This window comes from Camellia sinensis, chromosome 2, assembly GCF_055761805.1.
Source record: "Camellia sinensis isolate YWXY chromosome 2, ASM5576180v1, whole genome shotgun sequence".
Taxonomy (NCBI): domain Eukaryota; kingdom Viridiplantae; phylum Streptophyta; class Magnoliopsida; order Ericales; family Theaceae; genus Camellia; species Camellia sinensis.
Window position 1 is genome coordinate 26,742,092 of NC_138962.1, and position 11,474 is coordinate 26,753,565.

The window sequence follows — 11,474 nt, forward strand, 5'->3', positions numbered from 1 at the left end:
GGGGTGCAACACGAGGACTTCCCAGGGAGTCACTCATCCTAGTACTACTCTCGCTCAAGCACGCTTAATTGGGGAGTTCTGATGGGGTCCGGTGCATTAGTGCTGGTATGATCGCACCCAAATCTTCAGAAGTTTGTAACACAATACATGGGGAATTAGAAAAATTGCTGTTGTATATAGTTTATCCATAGCCCTAATGTTGCACACTAAATAGTCTTTTTCATGATTAACCTACATCTTTAATATTCAGTAAACTAAAACAATAAAAAGAAATATTCAATACACCTAAAACAATAAAAAGAAATGCTTAGAAAGCATTTGAAATTGAGCCCAACATATTCATGTTTTGTGTACACGTACATGCATCTTCCTTACACTTCTAAAGCACTAAGAAACCTCTTAAAGAAGGTGCCAAAAAAATCAAGCCCACCAATTAGAATTAGAAGTAAGAAATCAAATCACCAAGAAGCTCAAGATCAAGTTTTAACAATCAATTAAGTTTATAAGCCAGTCAAATTGTTGATAGAGGAAATGTTGATAAAGCACTAAAACAAATCTTCTTCTAGGGTATTTCACTGTCGATGAATTTATAGACTTTTATACTGTTTCAAGCATATGACTGTGCCTTGAAATAACACAGGATATCAAGATGAGAGTGAGAAAGAGAGATTATTAGGTAAGTTTTGCTAGTCTAAATACAATCACACCAAAAAATGAGCATTATTGCTATTTCAGCCTGTAATAACGAGCTCGCTTGTGAGTTATGGCACCCTCAAATTACCCTAAGACGAAATAGCAACAGCTTACTGGTAAGTTCTATTTAAATATTGTTTATTATTTTTGGTCGTCCTGCTCTATGGTAAGTTCAGCCTCCTAGCTGTTGGGTAGCCAACCGAAACAAAAAATGCTCAAAAAAATCCTTTTCTCCAAAGGTTCCAAAAGATTTTAACCAAGAACTAACTATTCAGTCAGACTATCCAAAAGTTAAAACACTCATATAATCTCAGTGTACCGAATTCGCCATGGTGGGAAGCCTAGGTGGCATCTTGCAGGCCCATAAACTAATAGGAGATCAAGATCAGGCCCTCCAGAACCTGACAACACACAGACATAAACAGCCAACAGTTAGCTATGTAAAAGATCTGAGAGGACCCAAAAAAAAAATTTTTTTGAAAGGGGAAATGGAAAAACAAACAAACCAACAGCGCTTAGTGCCTCAGATACATGTGATTCTGTAAAGATTGGCGGCTCCTTCTCTTCTCTGCCCAAATAATGCTTCTGAAAAGGTACATATTCCAGTATCATAGGCCAGCTTTGGCCACTGCTTCCTTCCCATCAGAGTAGGAAACAAATTCCTAATTTGGTTTTCGGTCAAGTAGTGGATAATTCCTTAGATTTACCTGCATGAAATGGGGCTTAGATTGGGTGAGAGAAGTCAAGAGGAAGAACAAAATGTAAGAAGTCTTGTTGAAGATACTATAAACAACTATAAGAACTAAAAGCTGCTTTGGGGGGAAAAGTTTACACAATTCAATAGCATTTGTTAAACAAGGAGAGAGAGAGAGAGAGAGAGAGAGATTATGTAAAACCAATTTACATGGTCTCTTTTATATAGGAGAAAACATAGCTATCTAAACATACATATCTATCTATATAGATATACATTAATAGCCCTCATCAAACTCGAGAAGGATAAACATCAATCAACTTGAGTTTGGAAACAAGTTCAATGAAGCAGCTAGGAGGATGAGCTTTGGTGAAGATATTAGCAGGTTGATCAGCAGAAGAGATCGGATAGAGATAAACAATACTATGAGTGACAAGTTGACGAATAAAATGGCAGTCAATCTCAATGTGCTTGGTGCGATCATGAAAAACATCATTGTGAGCAATCTGAATAGCACTATGATTGTCACAATAGAGGTCAGTAGCACCAGAGGGGGAAACATCCATGTCAGCAAGAAGCCAACGAAGCTAGAGAAGCCCCTGAGTAGTATCAATTAGAGCATTGTATTCGGCTTCTGTACTTGAAAGAACAATAAGAGATTGTTTCTTACTACGCCAAGAAATAAGAGAATCGCCTAAGAAAAAGCAGAAACCTGTAGTAGAGTGGCGGTCAGTAGGATCCCCAACCCAATCAGCATTGGAGAAGGCACGAAGCTGAAGAGAGAAGTGGGCGGAATAATGAAGATCATAAAATGAGGTGCCTTTAAGATAGTGAAGGATGCAAACTAAAGCATCATAATGAGGTCTACAAGGAGCCGACATATACTGGCTGACAATATGGACAGCATAGGCAATGTTAGGACGAGTAACAATGAGATACATGAAGCTACTAACTAGCTGACGATACAAAGTAGCATCAGAGAGTAAAGTGCCATCAAGAGGAGTAAGATGACTCTGAGTCTCTAGTGAAGTGGAGACAGTCTTGCAATCTGTAAGACCAACACTAGCGAAAAGATCAGAGGTATACTTAGCCTGAGAGAGAAACGAACCTGTGGAATCATGGGAGATTTCAAGACCCAAGAAATAGCTGAGAGGACCAAGGTCTTTTATCTCGAAATGATGGCTAAGAAATTATTAGAGGCGAAGAATACCATCCACATCATCATCGGTGATAATCATGTCATCTATATAAAGCAGAAGTGGGGTGGTGTAACAAGCCCGCGGGGGGACCTCGCTACAGCTCGGACTCGAGTTTGTAGTCATGGTTCTAAATCTGAACCAAAGAGTCCAAATCCGGCAAATCGTTTTTGAGAAAACAGATTTTTTTGAAAGAAGTGCCAAACATGGACTGATTTGCCAGATACAGAGTCGCCACCTAAATATTTTATTTTGGGAAATTTAGGAAACCCTGACTCGGTGCCAAAAGGCCACGTGTCCGTCATCACCAAAGTTGCCTCGGCTCGGGAACTTGGGTACGATTGGGGAAGGTCACTTCGTGAACATCCCCGCTCGTCCGGTCATAGACCGGCCTCTACTAACCATGATATCAATTTTTGAAAACTTTGTATGTCCTTATTCCGGTTATTAGCCTAGGTTACTTTGTGATGCACACAGCATATAAGTATAGACTGGGTCGTCCGAATTGGAACAAAACATTTCATGTTTATTTTTGAAAGGTGATTTGCTACTCGTAAGTAGGCTTAAAACATTTGATGATTTATCCCAATTTGAGTAACCTAACCTTCACCCACAGGCATTCAGGCAGTTATATCACATAAACACATAGCCTCATGGTAAGCATGCTATCATGGCATTTACTCACACGCATGCAAGGATGCTAAAGCATAAAGCTCACCAGGTACTCCAAGCCAAAACAGAAACTCATTAGAAATCCATGCATGATCCTAATTATACAGGAATGCCTAATGCAACACATGCAAAAGTGCAACTATAGCAGGCTCGGCTATTCTAGACATGGAATATGAAATGCTACAGCTAACATGTATTCAACTTGGAATTGAAAATACAATGCAGTTAGTATGATGCGCCGAGCCCGGTGCATGCAAGATAGATGAATGAATGCAAACATACTATCATACTGTATGCTAATTGAAACATGCCCTAATCTAACCATCATAAGCGGGTAAATAAAAGGGAGAAAGACGTGGGGTTGGAAGACATACATCACACACACGCACACTTATTACAGTTGTGCCCTCGCGCAGAGGGTCCGAATAAATAATACAGTCCCGAATAAAAGAATATTACAGTCCAAATATTACAGTCCGAATAATATACAAATTCCTAATTAATTAACAGATTAACTAAGAAAGTAAATAAAACTGGCATGCAAGCCAGGGACTGCCTTGCTTCTAATGAATGATGCATGTCTGGGCTACCTTCGCGGAAATCCACTGTGATGCCCCAATTAGCCTTTGTTTTACAATTATTCTTGAAAAGCGTGCCAAGTCCCGGAAAGTTGCTGATTCCTGATTTTGCTGCAACAGAAAGCAGGAAAGGGGCATAGCAGTGTATTTTCACAAATATATGCATACCTCGATCCTCGTGCCACCAATCACGCATACCGAGGCACGATGGCCGAAAAATCGAAATGTACAAATTAATGTAGGATGAATGCACATGAAAACACAATAAAACCTAACTCCATCATGGGTAATCTGGAGCGTCGGTGTCTAGGGAATTGAGACACATTCCGTCACTCGGAGTACGGAATGTACCTCATTTCCTGTGCCCGGGCTAACTCTTATCCCGAACACGATGCAATATGCATGACATGCAACTAAGATGCAATCCTAACATACACCATGCTATGAAAATGGGATGCCTCGAAATGCGTGCACACAGGCACGCAAACCGAGAAAATGACAGAATCCAATCTAAGATACAACCTAGTGTGCACTATGTTGTAAAAATGAGATGCTTCGAAATGCGTGCACACGGGCGCGCAAACCGAGGCGATGATATATGCAACGCAAGTGACTAAAATGGCATGGAAAAGGTAACATGGACTTATACTAACATGAGAGAGCCTCAGCCACACTCACATAAGAAGCCGGTTGATGAAAATGAAGTGCCTCGAAATGCGTGCACACGGGCACGCAAACTGAGGCGATGACAGAATGCGATGTAATGACATGAAAACATGATATGGGCTTATACCAACATGAGTGAGCCTCAGCCACACTCACATAGGATGCCGATGGTTGAAAATGAAGTGCCTCGAAATGCGTGCACACGGGCACGCAAACCGAGGCGATGACATACGCAATGCAAATGACATAGAAATATGATATGGGCTTATACCAACATGAGTGAGCCTCAGCCACACTCACATAGGATGCCGGTGGTTGAAAATGAAGTGCCTCGAAATGCGTGCACACGGGCACGCAAACCGAGGCGATGACATACGCAATGCAAATGACATGGAAATATGATATGGGCTTATACCAACATGAGTGAGCATCAGCCACACTCACATAGGATGCCGGTGGTTGAAAATGAAGTGCCTCGAAATGCGTGCACACAGGCACGCAAACCGAGGCGATGACATACGCAATGCAAATCACATGGAAATATGATATGGGCTTATACCAACATGAGTGAGCCTCAGCCACACTCACATAGGATGCCGGTGGTTGAAAATGAAGTGCCTCGAAATGCGTGCACACGGGCACGCAAACCGAGGCGATGACAGAATGCGATGTAATGACATGAAAACATGATATGGGCTTATACCAACATGAGTGAGCCTCAGCCACACTCACATAGGATGCCGGTGGTTAAAAATGAAGTGCCTCAAAATGCGTGCACACAGGCACGCAAACCGAGGCGATGACAGAATGCGATGTAATGACATGAAAACATGATATGGGCTTATACCAACATGAGTGAGCCTCAGCCACACTCACATAGGATGCCGATGGTTGAAAATGAAGTGCCTCGAAATGCGTGCACACGGGCACGCAAACCGAGGCGATGACATACGCATTGCAAATGACATGGAAATATGATATGGGCTTATACCAACATGAGTGAGCTTCAGCCACACTCACATAGGATGCCGGTTGATGAAAATGAAGTGCCTCGAAATGCGTGCACACGGGCACGCAAACCTAGGCAATGACAGAATGCGATGTAATGACATGAAAACATGATATGGGCTTATACCAACATGAGTGAGCCTCAGCCACACTCACATAGGATGCCGATTGATGAAAATGAAGTGCCTCGAAATGCGTGCACACGGGCACGCAAACCGAGGCAATGACAGAATGCGATGTAATGACATGAAAACATGATATGGGCTTATACCAACATGAGTGAGCCTCAGCCGCACTCACATAGGATGTCGGTGGGTGAAAATGAAGTGCCTCGAAATGCGTGCACACGGGCACGCAAACCGAGGCGATGACAGAATGCGATGTAATGACATGAAAACATGATATGGGCTTATACCAACATGAGTGAGCCTCAGCCACACTCACATAGGATGCCGATTGATGAAAATGAAGTGCCTCGAAATGCGTGCACACGGGCACGCAAACCGAGGCAATGACAGAATGCGATGTAATGACATGAAAACATGATATGGGCTTATACCAACATGAGTGAGCCTCAGCCACACTCACATAGGATGTCGGTTGATGAAAATGGAGTGCCTCGAAATGCGTGCACACGGGCACGCAAACCGAGGTAATGACAGAATGCGATGTAATGACATGAAATGGATAGCAATCATTCTAACAGAATTTCAGCACTAAAATATGGGGGAAAACAGTCCCGAAATGAGGCGAAATGACACTAAATGCATGGAATTGTCCCGAAATGCGAATTTAGGCACCCGAAAAGGCCTATAGCTATGCCAAACATGCACAATATGGACATGAAATGCAAAGACAGAAGCTAGGCAGTCCCAAAAAAGGCACCTTCACAGTACTAAACATGGCCAAACAGCAAGCATAAGTAGGGCAAAAATGGCATGCAAGAATAGGGGCCAAGAGAGGGGTAATGAAGCAAGTGATATATGCAAAATCCAAACTGAAAAATTCCCTTCTACAACACTGAAGAGGGACCAAAAATATGAGTGTTTACAGTATATGGCAAACCTCAAATCAATATACAAACATGCTAAAAAAAGGCACAAGATTGAGGCTCAAAAGGTGCTATAACATGAAGTATACAAAATAATTACCAAACAGAAAAAAAAATGTTAATGAAACATGAAGTATAGGCCAAAATAAGACTATTTCCAGAACTGTAAAATGGCCAAAAACAAAAGCATGGTAGGCTAACTAAACATGCAAGAATGGGGAATAAAAAAGAGATATAACATGAAGTGGCATATGGAGGTCCCAAACCATGAAAGGACCTAAATGAAACATGAAGAATGGACCAAAATGAGAACTTTTTCAGAACTGTAAAATGGACAAAAACAAAAGCATGGTAGGCTGCCATTGCATGCAAAAATGGGACCAAAAGGGGAGTATAAAGGAAAGTACAACATGGAAGTCCCAAATGGTGTTGAGCCCTTCTTCAATGTTGAAGAGGGGCTCGAAATAAGCCTAATATCAGTTTACAACATGCTCAAAAACAGATTACTCATGGGCCAAAAATAGCATGCAAGATTATGACATATAAGAGGATCAATGAAGCAAGTGCATCATGGAGGGCTCAAACAGGGTTGAGCCCTTAATGAAAAGTGAAAATGAGCTCAAAAGAGGGCCCCTTTCAGTTAGGGCCGGAGCTTGAAACAAAAAGCATATAGGGCTTACAAATGGATCAAGAAAAATGGTCAAAGAGGAGAAATGTTACTCACCCTTGAAGACTAAAGCTTTTGTTGCTTCTTGGACCAATTTGCAGCTCCTTTAGCCTTTGAGAAACCCTCCTTGTTGCTGGAAATGAAGTGGTGATGGTAGAGCTTGGTGGTGTAGAAGAAATGGTGATTAGGGACTTGGAAGTTTTTTTAGGAAAATGAGAGGGATAGAGAGGGATTTGTCTATGGAAGCTTGAAGAACAAATTTTCTAACCCTTGAATGTGATATAGCTTGCTTGTTATAAGGGCCAAAAATGGGGTGTAAAGGTGGGGGAAAAGGAGGGCAACTTTCCCCCACAAAATATCCCCCGGATCTTGATATTTTCTGGGGGATAAAGCTATACAGCTGTAAAGTGAACAGTGCAAGGAACTCGGCCGGCCAGTTACTTTTGCTGCAGGTGGCCGGCCGGCCACACCACCTAGCCGGCCGGCTAGGGGTCAAAAGGGTCAATAAGATTTAGTGGCCGGCCACCACATGATAGTGTCATCCCATGTGTGTACATCACAAATATGTGGTTTGGAGTTCAAGAAAGTGGGTCCAAGGTGTTCAACATTAGCCCGGAAGGAGGGGTTCAAAAGGGTCAATTTGAATTACTGGCCGGCCACCCTTTTTTAGGGTCCTCCCAAGTGTGTACATCACAAATATGTGGTTCAAAGTTCAAGAAAATGGGTCCAAAGTGTTCAACATTAGCCCGGAAGGAGGGGTTCAAAAGGGTCAAATTGAATTACTGGCCGGCCACCTCTTTTTAGGGTCCTCCCAAGTGTGGACATCACAAATATGTGGTTCAAAGTTCAAGAAAATGCCCCCAAGGTGTTCAACATTAGCCCGGAAGTGAGAAAAACGGGCGCCGGAGGGCGTCGGAGGATGTATAACTGGTTGCTGCAACAATTACTGGCTTCCCACCCTTCAGTGACCTCCCCAGTGATAAAACAGAGGTACCTGCCAAAAATGAACGAAAACCGTTGCAAAATGAATGCTCGGGGACCAAAACGCGCAGTTCGAGGTCCCGAAAATGGGCTGTTAAGCACCGAAAGTGGCGTTCGGCCACGAAGTGGGTTTCTCAGACCCCAGTGTCCCTAAAAAGGGAGAAAATAGGAAGTATGCCAAAAACCGGAGCAATAGGAGATGGTTAAGCGGTCCCGAACCGAGGCACACGGCCTGACGGCTCCGAAAACCGGAAACCGGACTCCGAAATGGGAAAAATGGCCTATGGCCACCAAATGTAGCCTACGGACATTGAGAGATGGTCTACGGGACCTCTCCCTTCCCTCAGGAAAAGAAACAAAGAAAACTGAGCCTGGTTCGCAAACCGAGGCAAGGCACAGAAGAGGGTTCGGAAGTCCGGAGGCAGGGCTCACGGCCGCAACTCTGAAACTTCTGAACGAGCACATTATGCAATATCACCAAGTGCTCTACTGGTGACGTCTGAGTCTCAAGGTCGGTAAAAAATTGGGTGTCTACAGTTGCCCCTCTTTGACAGAACTCGAAAGTCATAAGTGACGGAAGTGAATGTCAAAGCCCAGAGACGACCCATTTTTGACAAGGTCGAAGACTTAGACAAACATACAAGATAAACAGAAATGTGCCCGCAGGCATGCCCGCAGGCAGGGGCAAAGTGCAAATGATATGCAAGAAGCCGAACATAACTCAATGATCATGCAAATGCAGCAAGCTGTAATGAGGCAAGTATTCGCAAATAGATGCAATAGTTTTAAGCAAGAATGCAAAGCAACAACTACATTTCATGCAGTTAAGAATGCGGAGGATTATTCAATCCCCGCCACGTCTCACACGGAGAAGATACGATACCTGTGCGATTCGTCTGGTCGCGCCAGCCTCAATTGAACCGTACATACAATATCGTGCCTGCAAAAAGAGAGAAATTGCAACAAGTACAATATGCTATATATCCAATGTGATTCTGGAAGTTTGACACACGCAGTGCCGGTGAGTGAATGCATTGCAATGCAAGAGTGGAATATGCGTGACAATGCATGCCCAAGCACAGAAGTATGGTTAACATCAAGGAATGTGCATAAAAGTGTGAGTATGCTCATGAGAATGCGAATTATGTGCATGATAGTGCAAAACCAGCATAACTCAGGGTGTTCATTTGTCATGAAGTAATGAGTATGGAAATGTGCGTTTCGGCGAAGGCGACTCGATCACGGCCTCCGATCCGCTTCTCTGAAAGGTTACAACTCATTCAAAAAGGATACACTTTGATTTTGATGAGTGATGATGAGACACATGTCAGATCTCGAAGCCGAAGTCCCGACGGAGCAATTTCGCGACCGGAAGTGTACTTTTCTTGAACTTTTTCAGGTCCCGGGAACTCCAATCTTCCTCAAAATTTGCAGAGAGCTAGGTGGGCATGTGGGGGATATGGCCGGCCGTTTATCTTCCCAAGGGGAGGTGGCCAACCGGTTTTCCATAAAGCAAATAGCTGGCCGGCCAGTTTTCCAAAAAGGAAATGGCTGGCCGGCTAGAAAAAGTGGCCGGCCGGCCATATGCCCAAATCCGAGGGCATTTTGGTATTTTCAACTCCTTTTTGATGCTCCTTCAATCCAAGACTTGGGGCCTATATAATGCAGCCGAGATCTCTTCCTTTCTTGCCTCCTACAACACTTTCTTCTCCAGATCTGAGTTCCATACGCGTTTTCCAACGCCCAACGCAAGTTGTTTCCGCAAAAACATTCAGTTTTAAACACTTTGAAGCGATTAAATTTCGGTTTCGGAGCTTCTTTTCTCATTTTCGCCACTTGAGGTAAGTTTGTCTCAATATTTGGAAGATTTTCTCGGGAGTTGACTTTTGTTGACTTTTCATTTCCCGAGAGTTTACTTTGTTGACTTTTTCCAATTTTGGCTCATTTTCGCTCATTTTTGCTCCTTTTGCAGATTCTTTGAAAATGGCGGGCAATTCTCCCCACGGCGGAGGCTTTCCAGGTGCCGGAGACGATTTTGATCCTATGACTCTACCCCCGAGGACCCGGCCTTTTATTCCAGGGAGGTACAATCCGCCAGCACACGTCCTCCCTCGTGCCGTCTTCCGTCACTTCACTAGCTTTGACGAGCGAGCGCCCGGGGATCTGCTTCTCCGAGAGCTAGAGCATCACCTCTCTCATGAGGCCCGAGAGGTATTTACTTCATTCTGTAATTTCCGTACATTTCAGCACCTTTGCCATGCTTGAACACGCAGTTTAGCTAATGACATAGTACTTTGTTTGCATCCTGAGCACGTAGTTTAAACACTCGAATTTCTGAACACTTGGTTCATTAATTAATTGCGAACGCACAGTACACATTAGTTTAGAGGTGAACACGCGGCTCAAACACTGATTTGTCGAACACACAGCCCGAATTCGAAAGTGAACACACAGCCCATACTTTAAATTTTCTGAACACGCAGCCCAGATTAGAATAGTGAACACGCAGCCCACACTGATAGAAAGTTGAACACGCAGCCCAAACTTTAAATTTTCTGAACACGCAGCCCAGATGAATAGTGAACACGCAGCCCACACTAGTTGAAAGTTGAACACGTAGCCCAAACTTTAAATTTTCTGAACACGCAGCCCAGATTAGAATAGTGAACACGCAGCCCACACTAGTTGAAATTTGAACACGCAGTCCAAACTTTAAATTTTCTGAACACGCAGCCCACACTGATAGAAAGTTGAACACGCAGCCCAAACTTCAAATTTTCTGAACACGCAGCCCAGGTTAAATAGTGAACACGTAGCCCACACTGATAGAAAGTTGAACACGCAGCCCAAACTTTAAATTTTCTGAACACGCAGCCCAGATTAAATAGTGAACACGCAGCCCACACTGATAGAAAGTTGAACACGCAGCCCAAACTTTAAATTTTCTGAACACGCAGCCCAGATTAAATAGTGAACACGCAGCCCACACTGATAGAAAGTTGAACACGCAGCCCAAACTTTAAATTTTCTGAACACGCAGCCCAGATTAGAATAGTGAACACGCAGCCCACACTAGTTGAAATTTGAACACGCAGTCCAAACTTTAAATTTTCTGAACACGCAGCCCACACTGATAGAAAGTTGAACACGCAGCCCAAACTTCAAATTTTCTGAACACGCAGCCCAGGTTAAATAGTGAACACGTAGCCCACACTGATAGAAAGTTGAACACGCAGCCCAAACTTTAAATTTTCTGAACACGCAGCCC

The 11,474-nt window shown here is 43.4% G+C and overlaps 1 non-coding gene and 1 pseudogene across 1 annotated transcript; both read right to left on the reverse strand.

Annotated features, from left to right (window-relative positions):
- On the reverse strand, positions 1–119 carry LOC114306850 (5S ribosomal RNA). The gene has a single exon (XR_003644847.2). It is a non-coding gene; the product is annotated as a 5S ribosomal RNA (ribosomal RNA).
- A 1,855-nt stretch (positions 120–1,974) lies between these two features.
- On the reverse strand, positions 1,975–2,625 carry LOC145812439 (secreted RxLR effector protein 161 pseudogene; annotated as a pseudogene).
- Between the last annotated feature and the right edge of the window lie 8,849 nt (positions 2,626–11,474).